This window comes from Staurois parvus, unplaced genomic scaffold (genome assembly GCF_062004578.1).
Source record: "Staurois parvus isolate SC_StPar_1 unplaced genomic scaffold, SC_StPar_1.0 ptg000299l, whole genome shotgun sequence".
In the NCBI taxonomy this organism is placed as follows: domain Eukaryota; kingdom Metazoa; phylum Chordata; class Amphibia; order Anura; family Ranidae; genus Staurois; species Staurois parvus.
In genome coordinates, this window is record NW_028318095.1 from 1,389,858 (window position 1) to 1,403,168 (window position 13,311).

Consider the following 13,311-nt stretch of genomic DNA (forward strand, 5'->3'; position numbering starts at 1 on the left):
TTTGATAATACTGTATATTGATTATATAGCAATCGTCTGGGAAAACTGAAACATTTTTCGTATCCACCCGGACCAACAAATATACAAAACAAATGCCAAAGATACAAAACAAATTCTGAAAATGAATCAGTTCAGCATAACTAATGTGATGAAATAAAATTCTTCCATGAATGAATGCATCCAAAATGAAATGAAATAAAAATTTGCAGCGTGCACATGTCTATTATTAATCATTAATAACCACTGGGCTTTTTTGATTTCCTTTAGGGAAAAAAAGACTAAAAATGTTAAACAATAAGCTGTTTCCCCGACTTTCTATTATGAAACATATCACATAAAAATGTCAGAACAGTACAAACACCCCCAAAATAACCCAAGTCTATAAAGTAAATGCTCCAAGGTGATCTAATGTTTTCATGCAGGTATTGGGGGGGAGGTTAAATGACCTAAAATCATTTATAATACTGCTCACCTTAGAAATGTGTGTTTTATACTGATGTTTCTGGTATGTTAACACATTTTCACTAGCTGTACGCATACACTATATTGCCAAAAGTATTGGGACACCACTCCAAATCATTGGATTCAGGTGTTCCAATCACCTCCATGGCCACATGTGTATAAAATCAAGCACCTCGGCATGCAGACTGCTTCTACAAACATTGGTGAAAGAATGGGTTGCTCTCAGGAGTTCAGTGAATTCAAGCGTGGTCCCGTGATAGGTTGCCACCTGTGCAATAAGTATACCAGTGAAATTTCCATGTTACTAAATATTCCACGGTCAACTGTTAGTGCTATTATAACAAAGTGGAAGTAACTGGGAACAACAGCAATTTAGCTATGAAGTGGTAGGCCACGTGAAATGACAGAGTGGGGTCAGCACATGATGAAGCACACAGTGCGCAGAAGTCACCAACTGTCTGCAAAGTCAATAACTAAAGACCTCCAAACTTCATGTGACCTTCAGATTAGCACAACAACAGTGTGTAGAGAGCTTAATGGAATGGGTCTCCATTCTGCACCCAAGCCTTACATCACCAAGTGCAATGCAAAGCTTCTAATGCAGTGGTGTAAAGCACGCCTCCACTGGACTCTAGAGCTGTGGAGATGTGTTCTCTGGAGTGATGATTCAAGCTTTTCTGTCTGACAGTCCGATGGATGTGTCTGGGTTTGGCAGTTGCCAGGAGAATGGTACTTGCCTGACTGCATTGTGTCAAGTGTAAAGTTTGGTGGAGGGGGGGTTATGGCGTGGGGTTGATTTTCAGGGGTTGTGCTTGGCCTCATAGTTACAGTGAGTTCTTAGTTCCACTTAAGGAGTCAGCATACCCAGACATTTTGGACAATTTCATGCTCGCAACTTTGTTGGAACAATTTGAGGATGGCCCCTTCCTGTTCCAACATGACTGTGCACCAGTGCACAAAACAAAGTCCATAAAGACATGAATGAGCGAGTTTGGGGTGGAGGAACTTTACTGGCTTTCACAGAGTCCTGACCTCAACCCAACAGAACACTGCGAGCCATGCCTTCTCATCTGACATCAGTGCCTGACCTCACAAATGCGCTTCTGGAAGACTGGTCAAACATTCCCATAGACACACTCCTAAACACTACAGACTAAGACTGGGATGCCATTAAAGTTCATGTGCGTGTAAAGGCATGTGTCCCAGTACTTTTGGCAATATAGTGTATCTTCATGTACTTAAGTCCAAATCCACACTTGGGCATTAGTGTTTTCAATGTGGTTCAGATTTTTCTTTTCCACATTTTTGTGTGCATTTTTCAGGACTTAAGCAATTTTGCTTTAGCCAATGGAAAGCTAATTTCTAGTAGGGAAGATTGAGGTTGTTAGGAACAAAATTCCTCAAAAAACACACATTACATGCATTTTTCAGGCATTTTTCAGGAGCTCACATAGAAGTTTATTGTGCCAAAAAAACATGCAATCATACGCCATACAAATACCTGTCATTTTTCTGAACATTGAATGACAGGATATCAGTCAGGTATGAATGGGCAGAATAGAACAACATCGAAATCTGGTTTTGAACTTTGAATCACTTCAAAATACCCAAGTTTGATTGTGGATTAAAATTACAGTCACTTCCCAAAGCATGAAATTCTTACAACATTCATTCATGTAAAAAAGTAAACACAAAGGGAACGCATATCTGAATTACACAGGAAATTAAATATGTAAAGGTATTTTTGTTCCATTTGGTTGATTCACTGTTTTATATATATAATTATGTCCCTCACTGAACGAGGCTTTTTCCATTCTAACACTTTTTATTTCAACCTGATTTGTAAAAACAAGCCTGTCTCATGGGCATTTTATCCCTTTCTCCCCTTACCAGACCTCTCTTCCAAATTAGCAGAGCTTGCTGTCCTTTGCTGCTGAACATCTGTTGGCACAGGGCGCTCAGTTCGGAGGACGTGATGGACAGCTGGCAAAGAAAACCCAGCAGCAAGTTTATTCTTACTTCTTACAAATGCAAACCAGGCTTCAGATAATAAAACTGAGAATAAGCCTTTAGACACAGGGCAAGACATGTTCCGTTAGGTCATTAGGGTGAGGGCTTAAAGTAAAGCAGCTACATTTTAATTTTGACATTTGGGTACATACAACTAAATCTGCTGCCCATATTCTGACAATGGCTTCTTTTTTTAAATACCTACTTTTGCCTCTTTTTCGGACCTTACAGTCAAGAATCCCATTGCAAACATCATTACCCTATCACTACTAACCAACAAAGCTTCACAATATTCATTTACTTTTCCCAATTCATTTATATATAATACTCAGGAAGATAAAATAAGGGTCATTAGTTTACTGCTCTAAAGCTGGCAATAGATGGATCAAATCTCTCCCAGTTCAGCAGAGACTGGCTGAGATTTGATTCCCCTATGGGCAGGTTGGATGTACTGAAGTCAATCCATCGATAGATTTCAGTACAAGCAGCCTGTTAGATTCTTTGGATGCAATTAATGCCAGCGGCTATAATCGCTAGCAGTAATCATTGTGTTTTGCCAATGAGCAAGGTTTCCCCCACCTCCCCCGCCATCAGAAAACAATAGCTCCACAGGAGAGATCACAGGAAAGAAAATGGTTTGATTCACTGACTGTGTTGATAGGGGAATCAAGAGATTTTCTTTTCTGCAACCCGTAGCTGCGGGAAAGAAAATTGCACCATCTATGGCTTGCTTAAGCTACTCACTCAACCAACACTATATGTGCCATAAGGCACAGAACCTGGGGTTGAGTTGTAGGGCCCTTATCATTGGGAAAATGTCATAAACTTTTTATTGTAAACAAATGTCAAGAGACCAATTGCTGGCATCTTGTAGTCAAGTGCGACTTGAATGGTGAAGGTAGACCTAGGAATGCTGACTCTCAATATACAGTAATATACAGTACAATTCAAAATTACAGTCTGTTGAAAACAACAAAAACACTTATAAGTGACATAAATAACCATCATCATGTTTAAAGCATGTGATGCAATAGAGAAATAACTACACACTATACACACACACAATAGACTCAAGCAAGTGAGCTTGGTAAATGGAGGAACAGGGTTAAGAAGAGTACAAGAAAACAAAATTACAGGTAGAAGAAGAGGTCAAGAATAGAGCAAAATTTTATAGTACAAGGGGGTAAGGTGAGATGAAATTGAATAGCATATCAGCCAGAAACACATTTGAGGGGATTTACTAAAACTGGAGCACTCAGAATCTGGTGCAGCTATACATTGTAACCAATCAGCTTCTAACTTCAGGTTGCTCAATTAGGCTTTGACAATAAAGCCTGGAATCGGATTGGTTACTACGTACAGATGCACCAAATTCTTTGTGCACCAGTTTTAGTAAATCGCCCACATTAGGACTAATGCCAATGTCCTACTGGCTGCGTAAAATAACATGTTGCCTGCACCAAAAAAATACAGAACCACCAGGAGGTAGATCAGTTGCTCTACATGTTCCTGATGCATAAAGGGGCACATTAGGGAGCTTCTGAGAAGAGTTGCAAGATTTTTATTGCTCATTGAACATGTAGTCATTTCCTCTTTACCCGCAGTCTGTTGACTGATGAAGCAAACAGTCCAGTAGTATATTTGCAGTTAAAGCTAACAGCATGATGCCTCTTGTATTCAGCTTTTGGCTTTGACAAACCTAACTTGTGGAGGCTGCCCAGTACATTTTCATATCTTACATATAGTTGGGCAGTAATACCTCGGAAAACTGCCCTGCACCTAACCACAAGACTAGTTTTACAATTTGTGGGCCAAATGGAAATGTTGATTTGTTGCTGACATATCAGCAATAAGTGAGTTTGTCCAGGAATTTGTGTGTCACCACTATAATTGCATGTATGAATTCTTACCTTGCTCTGTCTTTTCTGATTATTAACCTTTCATACAGGTCCCTGGTCTGTTAATGCATTTGTTTCGTACCATGATATTCCCAGGCATGATCTCTTTATCACAAACCGTAGCTCACTGTCCTGTTTACAGAGTCAGAATCTAGGAGAAAGCTGCCAGCTAACAACCGAACACAAGGTGCGCAATAGCCATCCATCATATAATGTGATTGCATTACAGCCAAGGGATCAAAGTGATCATAGATTTGACCTGCATCAACACCTGTTCCACGCAATCAGATTTGTGCTGGTAGAAGGTCACACAACATCATTACAGTCATGGCCATTATAGATGAGTTTTAAGCTTTGTAGGCAGAAATTGCATCCATAAATGTACTTATTTACTTAGTGACAGCACTTTTCCCAGAAGTTCACAGACATCAGAAAGGTTTATGAAACTAGGAGGGGTGTTGTAGGTTGACACTAGTAAGGGAACAATAAGAGCATACACTACTGAGCTATATTTTTACTGCATTATTATATTGTACTATATGGCTTTGACATTTTGTTCAAAGAGTTTCCTCTTTTAAAGTGCACCTGTACTTTAGAAGCAAATATAATACTTGATGTAGTAGTGGGAGGGAAGTATATATTGAATTTGGTTCATCTGCTGAAAATGATTTTTGGTGCCATCATGAAATTTGTCAGTTAAAAAAGATTAACTATGCTGCCCACACAGTCTAATCTTAATTAGGAATGAGCGAATTTGCCATTGTTCACTTTTTGGGTGGTTTTGAGAATCTTGCTGAAAGTTTACAAACAAACCCCACTGAAGTCAATGAGAGGGTAAACCTTGTCAATTATGGCCCTTTTGTAGGGCTAATAACCAAGCTACTTTGAAAAAACCCATGGTCATAGTCAACTCTAGCCTCATCCGTAATTACAATGCAACCATAATATTTTTGCCAACTTCACCCCCTGGCATTGCTGGCATCCATCCCAAAGCACGAAAGCAGGGAACCTACAGTATGTTAACCGCTTCCCGTTTGCCCTATAGCAGAAATATTGCTACAGGGCAGCACGGGTGCACAAAATCACATATATACACGTGATTTTACATTTCTGGGTAGGGGGCGCAGACGGGCCTCGTGCACGCTCTACGTTTGCGGCCGTGGATGTCAATCAACAGGTCACAGACGGTGATTACTCGCCAGCACCCGGTGATTTCCAATCTGATGATGAGGATAGCTGTTTTGTTTACTAACAGTTATCCTCCCTGTCAGCTTGGGCACACTGCTTTAGATGGCTGTGCACAGCACAGCCATCCAAAGCAGTGTGCATACAGTGAGGCACATGGGCACAGCCCCCTAGTAAAACACTCCCATCAGACAGATACTCCTTTGATCACCTCTCATGTTATCCCCTTCCTGCCCAGTGCCATTAGTACACTGTCAGTACTTTTTTTCTTAGCACTGATCACTGTATTGGCATCACTGGTGATGTCAGTGACACCAAGTCAGTTCCCCCCAGCATCAGAATGTCCGCAGTCCCACTATAAGTTGCTGATCACCACCATTACTAGTAAAAAAAAAAAAAAAAAATCCACTATCTATACCGCCATTTGTAAACGCTAAAACTTTCATGCAAACCATTTAATTACACGTATTGCAATTTTTTTTTAGCAAAGACATGTAGCAGAATACATTTTGGCCTAAATGTATGACAAAATTTTATTTTTTTAAATTCTTTTACTAGACATGTTTAATAGCAAAAAGTCAAAAATAATATTATTTTCTCAAAATTGTAAGACTTTTTTTTAACTCAAAAAATAAAAAACGCACAGGAGATCAAATACCATCAAAAGAAAGCTCAATTTTTTGGGAAAAAAGGACACAAATTTCATTTGGGTGCAGTGTTGCATGACCGCGCAAATGTCACTTAAATTAACACTGTAACGCAAAAAGTGGCCTGGTCAGGAAGGGGGGGTAAACCCTCAGGAGGGCAAGTGGTTAAAGCTCACTGCAATGGACAGTAACACAATGGAGTTGATTTACTAAACGTAAATAGACTGTATTCTTTGTAAGTGAAGTTGCTCCACGACTTGGTAAATGAGGTAAAGCTTCACTTTACAAAGAATACCCAATAACATGCAAGGAAAATAAAAAACAGCATTTTGCTTGCACATGATTGGAGAGCTTCCCCTAATTTACTAAGCTCTTCAGCAACTGAACTTGCATAGTGCACAGTCTATTTGTCTTTAGAAAATCAACCACAATGTTGTACGTTGAGATGCACTGCATTGCCAAAGAAGGGTCAGGTCTGGGTTTAGGTTTGAAGAAATCAGTTGGCAGCCCATTGAAAACATATGCCATGCCTTATACATGTTAATACATGGCATAATGCGTGTTAACATACATGCAGTAGCATAGCGATAAGGGATCATTAAAGTGATTGTAAAGGCTCAAGGTGTTTTACCTTCATGCATTCTATGCATGAAGGTAAAAAGCCTTTTGTTTTCAGCAGTCCCCCAGCCCCCCTAATACTTGCCTGAACCCCATCGCAATCCATCGATCTTCACAGCAGCCATGGCTGTCCTGGGTCTCTGCATCCTCATTGGCTGAGACAGCAAGCGGGAGCCATTGGCTCTTGCTGCTGTCAATCACAGCCAATCAGCCAATGAGGAGAGAGAGGGGGCATGGCAAGCCGTGGCTCCATGTGTGAAGGGACACACGGAGCAGCGGCTTGGGAACAGCCTGCACGGGTGCCCCCATAGCAAGTTGCTTACTAAAGGGGCACCCAACAGAAATGAGGAGCCAGGAGCACTGGCAGAGGACCTGATAAGAGGATGATACAGGCTTCACTGTGCAAAACCACTACACAGAGAGGGTAAGTATGACATGTATGTTATTTTAAAAAAATAACTTTTAGTATTGCTTTAATGTTCTCAATCTTTATAATTTTTCCAGTATATAAAAGAGAAAAAATAATAACCCTATGTTTATTCCCATTTTTTCTCCCCATAATTATTTATTCAAGTAAAACCATTGCATGCTATTTAGTTATTGCAGGTTAGTCACAGATGGACTATTTTAAAAGGGTAATTTCACCTTTAAAAAAATAATAATAAATGCACATCTTTTTGCAGGTAAAAGCAAAGCGTTACACCAACAATCCGCAGAGAACTACAAGGCAACATTTGCAAAGGACTCTGTGAATTAATGACATGGCTGTGTGGGCTGAATGCTCATTTCAAAAAGTGACAGCTGGTATGGGGAACTTCTCCCTGTACTGCTGTCTCACACAAAGCTCGGATCACCAAGCTGCTGCAGGAGTGGGAACAGGTTCCCGAAGGTGAACTTTTTCTTTCAATGTAAATCTTCAAGTGTGCAGGTGAAACTCGAAAAATTAGAATATCGTGCAAAAGTTCATTTATTTCAGTAATGCAACTTAAAAGGTGAAACTAATATATGGGATAGACTCAATACATGCAAAGCAAGATAGTTCAAGCCGTGATTTGTCATAATTATGATGATTATGGCTTACAGATCATGAAAAGCTCACATACACAATCTCCGAAAATTGGAATTTTGCATGCAATCAATAAAACAAGGATTGTACATAGAACAATATCAGACCTCTGAAAAGTATAAGCATGCATATGTACTCAGTACTTGGTTTGGGCCCCTTTTGCAGCAATTACTGCCTCAATGCGGTGTGGCATGGAAGCTATCAGCCTGTGGCACTGCTGAGGTGTTATGGAAGACCAGGATGCTTCAATAGCGGCCTTCAGCTCTTCTGCATTGCTCGGTCTCATGTCTCTCATCTTTCTCTTGGCAAAGCCCCATAGATTCTCTATGGGGTTCAGGTCAGGCGAGTTTGCTGTCCAACCAAGTACAGTAATCCCATGGTCATTGAACCAGGTTGTTTTAGGCAGTGTGGGCAGGTGCCAAGTCCTGCTGGAAAATGAAGTCAGCATCCCCATAAAGCTCGTCTGCGGAAGGAAGCATGAAGTGCTCCAAAATCTCCTGGTAGACGGCTGCATTGACCCTGGACTTCATGAAGCACAGTGGACCAACACCAGCAGATGACATGGCTCCCCAAATCAACACAGACTGTGGAAACTTCACACTGGACTTCAAGCATCTTGCAGTGTGTGCCTCTCCATTCTTCCTCAATACTCTGGGTCCTTGGTTTCCAAATGAGATGCAAAAGTTGCTCTCATCAGAAAAGAGGACTTTGGACCACTGAGCAACAGACCAGGTCTGTTTTTCTTTAGCCCAGGTAAGACGCTTCTGACGTTGTTTGTTGTTCATGAACGGCTTGACAAGAGGAATACGACATTTGAAGCCCATGTCCAGGATCCGTCTGTTTGTGGTGGCTCTTGATGCACTGACTCCAGCCTCAGTCCACTCCTTGTGAAAGTCCCCAACACTTTTGAATGGCCTTTTCCTGACAATCCTCTCCAGGCTGTGGTCATACCTGCTGCTTGTGCACCTTTTTTCTTCCACACTTTTCCCTCTACATAACTTTCTATTAATGTGCTTTGATACAGCACTTTGGGAACATTCAACTTATTTTGCAATTACCTTTTGAGGCTTTCCCTCCTTATGGAGGGTGTCAATGATGGTTTTCTGCACAACTGTCAGGTCAGCAGTCTTTCCCATGATTGTGATTCCTACTGAACCAGACTGAGAGACCATTTAAAGGCTCAGGAACCCTTTGCAGGTGTTCTGGCTTAATTAGCTGATTAGAGTGGGACACTTTGAGCCTAGAATATTGCACCTTTTCACAATATTCTAATTTTCTGAGATTGTGGATTTGTGGTTTTCATGAGCTGTAAGCCATAATCATCACAATTATGACACATCACGGCTTGAACTATCTTGCTTTGCATGTAATGAGTCTATCTCATTTATTAGTTTCACCGTTTAAGTTGCATTACTGAAATAAATTAACTTTTGCACGATATTCTAATTTTTTGAGTTTCACCTGTATGTGTAGCCAAAGTATTTTAGCAGTTTCCTTCTCTCTGTTTGTCCTGGTGACCATCATCACCGAGACAGAAAGTGATAGGAAATTTTAGAGCTGTCACCAGAACAAGAGGCAAGAGAAAACCTTCCAGTGGGGACATCTATTCTTGTAACAGTTGTTTAGGAGAAAATATCCTCTCATGTTTTAGATACTTTCTCTCATTTCCTGTAGCATCTGTGGGACAGGAAGTGAAGGAAAATCTCCACACTGGGACCCAGGCAGTAAAAATCCAAAATTAAAGAAGAGCTCCTCTCATCTTGCCCAGTCACAGAATATTTGCATTCTGTAAACCCATTCCCAAAATCTAAAGCTTTCTTTGAATGTTCAGGTTAGAGGAAGAGCAGGTAGAGTGGTAGCTGGGTAGGAGAGTCCTATTTCTCCTCTTGAAGTGCCAGAGTATAGCGAAAACTATACTGTCAGCACTTAGTGAATTACCTCCTTTCACTCTACTCCTTCTATCCCAGCAGATTGTAAACTTTTTCCTAGAGTTCCTAAAAAAAAATTGGATACACATACAAAATGTATGAAAATTAACTCTACATGGTTGCTGGAAAGGCAGGTGAAATTATATCTTTTTACATGCCTAGTCAAAAAATAAAAATACCCACATGCAAGAGATACCATCACTTTGACAAAAAAGTGTTGTTCTTTAATCTTTCTGCTGTTCTAATTAACATAGAACCAAGAACAAAATAATTCGCAACCAAGACTTTGCAGATATCACAAGTTAATATATAAATGTATGTATTTATTTATGTTAAAAATTCTTAAGCTGGCACAATGTTGACACCTGTTCTGCAAATAGCACATTACCATACTAAAGTTGGAGGACTGTCCCACCTCTACCCATTTCCCGGACCTTATCATTGGCCATTGAGAATATCTTGCACATTAAGGAACCAATAGTGAAACATGGAAGGCAAAGAGTAAGGTTGAAAGCTTCAAGGCCTGAAGTTAGTATCTGTATAATAGTGTGTTTGAATTTTCAAAGCTCAGAAGATAAGGAGAAATACCTGCAGGTACCTCCAGCTACAAGCACTGCAATACTGGTCTTAGTTTAGCACATTCACTTTAATGAGTATTTAAAGAGTATTTCATTTTCAACATCCCACTAAAGCTAAATTCCTGTTATCCCATAATAGCTTTTCTTGTTCCTTCGGACCCTATATGAGTGCAAGCTGTACAAAACATGGTTACCCATGCCTATGTTCATTTTGCCTTCCATCTTTTACACATTAATCTTATTTTTTTCTATCTGTTTTATATTTTAATATTTGAGGTTTTTTTTCAAAGTAAATCATCCATCCATGCAGGAAAAAAAAATCAACAAAAACCCCAACAGAACCAATCAGTATTAATAACAGAAGAAAACATTTAGAAAATGAGTACTCATTATTTCATGCACACCTGGCTAAATGTATTGACGTGTCTTTGATGCTTAAAGCAGCATTCTTATATTGTACCCCTAACTCCGGCATGCAACAACCATCCCTGCAGAATATACACCATTTTTATAATAAGAATGGCTTTTCTGAATAGGTAGGTCTGTTTGATAAATGTCTTTTAACGTACTCTCAGCATCCATTAACATCAGCGCCATCTGTATTTAGCAGATGTCTGGCTATGGGAGGATTATCAGGGAAGATTTGTCTAGTAACACTTTCAAGCACAAATCACATTCCAAGGGAAGAAAAATATTTTAAGTTCCCTGCAGTTCTTACCTTAAAGCACAGCAGCAACCATTTTGTTCATTGACCTGAAAGTCTTAACTAGACACGGAAGACTGTATGATGTACAACAGAACTCAGTCATCTTAGATTACATTCTCAGGGCCAGGGGAGTGAAAAAAATCACTTTCTACTGCAGAGTAAAGGGCACAGTGAGGTGGTTCAACAATACAGGATAAACAAAGGGAAAATATCTGATATAAATGAAATTTGTGATGGTATTGTTAAAGAATACATAGACCAGAACAGAAATCAGAATGGCCAGTGTGTGAATAGAAGTTCCAAGGACATGGTGCTACTGAAAAACCAGTTCTGAGTTGTTTCCTCTGCTGGTGCTACAGACTCATGTGTTTGATGACTGTTGAAATGAAGCTACTCTATCACTAAGTTGAAAATCTAAATAAAATCATTCTGTCAAGAAGATAGTGGACACTTATCTTTTCCACTGCTCTCACCACCAGTGCTACTCTATTGAAGATATATCATCCCCAGAAGTCCCTTCAGAAAGCAACACTCCTGGTTCCGCACTGCGCTCAGTGGTTACTTGTGTCCTATGTCACTATAGGACAAAGTGGCAATGTAGGGGCCAGCAAGAGGAACCTCTGAGAGTGTCAATGGACCAGTAGATCAACATTCTAGGTTTCAGTCACAGTTTTTAAATGTAGAGATTAAGTCACCTAATAAAGGACCTAATTGAGGACGTCGATGATGAAAAGCTTAGGGCGGTGCCTTTGGATGTGAGGTTTCAGAATACTCCTGGTTTGCCTGCACGTTGTATGTGCATGTTTGGCTGGGTCCGAGTCACCTATATTCATTATACATGCTGTTTACACTGGTGTCAGTCTGGACACCTTGCTTGTAAGTGCATTTCTTTATTAAAGTTTGATGCTTTTTAAAACATACTGCACCATGATTGTTCGCTTTTTTCTTTTGAGTGACGGTCTGATCATCTCTCAGTTTGGATACTAAATCACCTTTGGAGTGGATTTTCTACTTTGCAGCACATCATCTGTTGGAGTTCATCCCTCATTTCTTCAGTGTTGTTGTCACCATATTATTCATTTCTCCCAGAATAACAAGTACTATATGCTGGTTTTTCAACAATCAGCATATTACTCTGGTGAGTTCTATTTAACCATTTTTGGTGGTGGATTTACTTGGTGATGAATTATTTTGGACATTATTGATTATTTGAACTTTTGGACTTTTTTGTTTTTGCTGGATTTTATTTTGATTTATAATATTGTTTTTTTATTGTTTTGTTATTTATTTTCTTGTTATACTGTTGCATGTATTTTAGCGCAACCTATTTTTTTTGTATATCCTATAATTTTATAGGCTAGGTTTTGCTGCTTACTGTGTTTCATAATTTCTGTGGTGCTGGTTCTTTATTTATATACACCTAATTAAGTACCAAATAGGGGATTTTTAAAAAAAAAATTTACGTTATTACATTTTTCTAATGGCATGCATGCATCAAAAGTACAGTGCAAAACTGAAAATGGACAACTCAGTAAGTAGCTTTATACAGTAAGAAATATCAAGGGAATCCAATCAAAAGATGGCAACCAATATGGGTCTTTGATCTGCCACTATAATTAAAATGAAATGATTTCTATATAAAAGAATATTTATAGAGACACGCATGGCAGGCCTTAGTATAAGTGAAACTTGGGTAAAAGGGTATAAACTGGGAAATTGGCCTCCTCCAGGGGAAGGTCTGGGAAAGTACTAGAAGGTACTAGAAGGAACCACATTTCCAAGAATGCTAAGCTCTGTAAGAGGGTCTGATAAGTTGTAGCTTAGTTGTCATATTGTGTCCCTCAGGTCCATAAAAATGGAAGTTTGGGTCATTGCTTGCAAGTAGGGGTTGGTGGTTTTAGAGTATAACTAAGGCATCTGTGTCAATCTAATTTTTTTTCTCTGTATTGTGTAATGTAGTGGTTAGGCCTTCTATTTGGAGGATTTAATTGATTTTGAGACATTTGAATTGTTTAGTTGGTGGGGCACTCGGATTACATAGAAGAGGAATGTGGGCTCTGGCTGCTTTCAGGAGGAAGATTGTTAATGATACCTTATATTTTGATGGATTGATGGATTGTTTTGTTTGACATGGGCAAGCCGCTGAATACTGACTTCTATCTACCATGGTAAGGTTCTTTATCATATCTGTAACCACTTTCCAGAATGGTTGT

General features: G+C 39.5%; 1 protein-coding gene across 10 annotated transcripts in view; it reads left to right on the forward strand.

Moving 5' to 3' along the window:
- ROBO2 (roundabout guidance receptor 2) overlaps window positions 1-13,311 on the forward strand; it is a 1,216,825-nt gene that overhangs the window by 509,792 nt on the left and 693,722 nt on the right. The gene's annotated exons all lie outside the window — the stretch shown is intronic.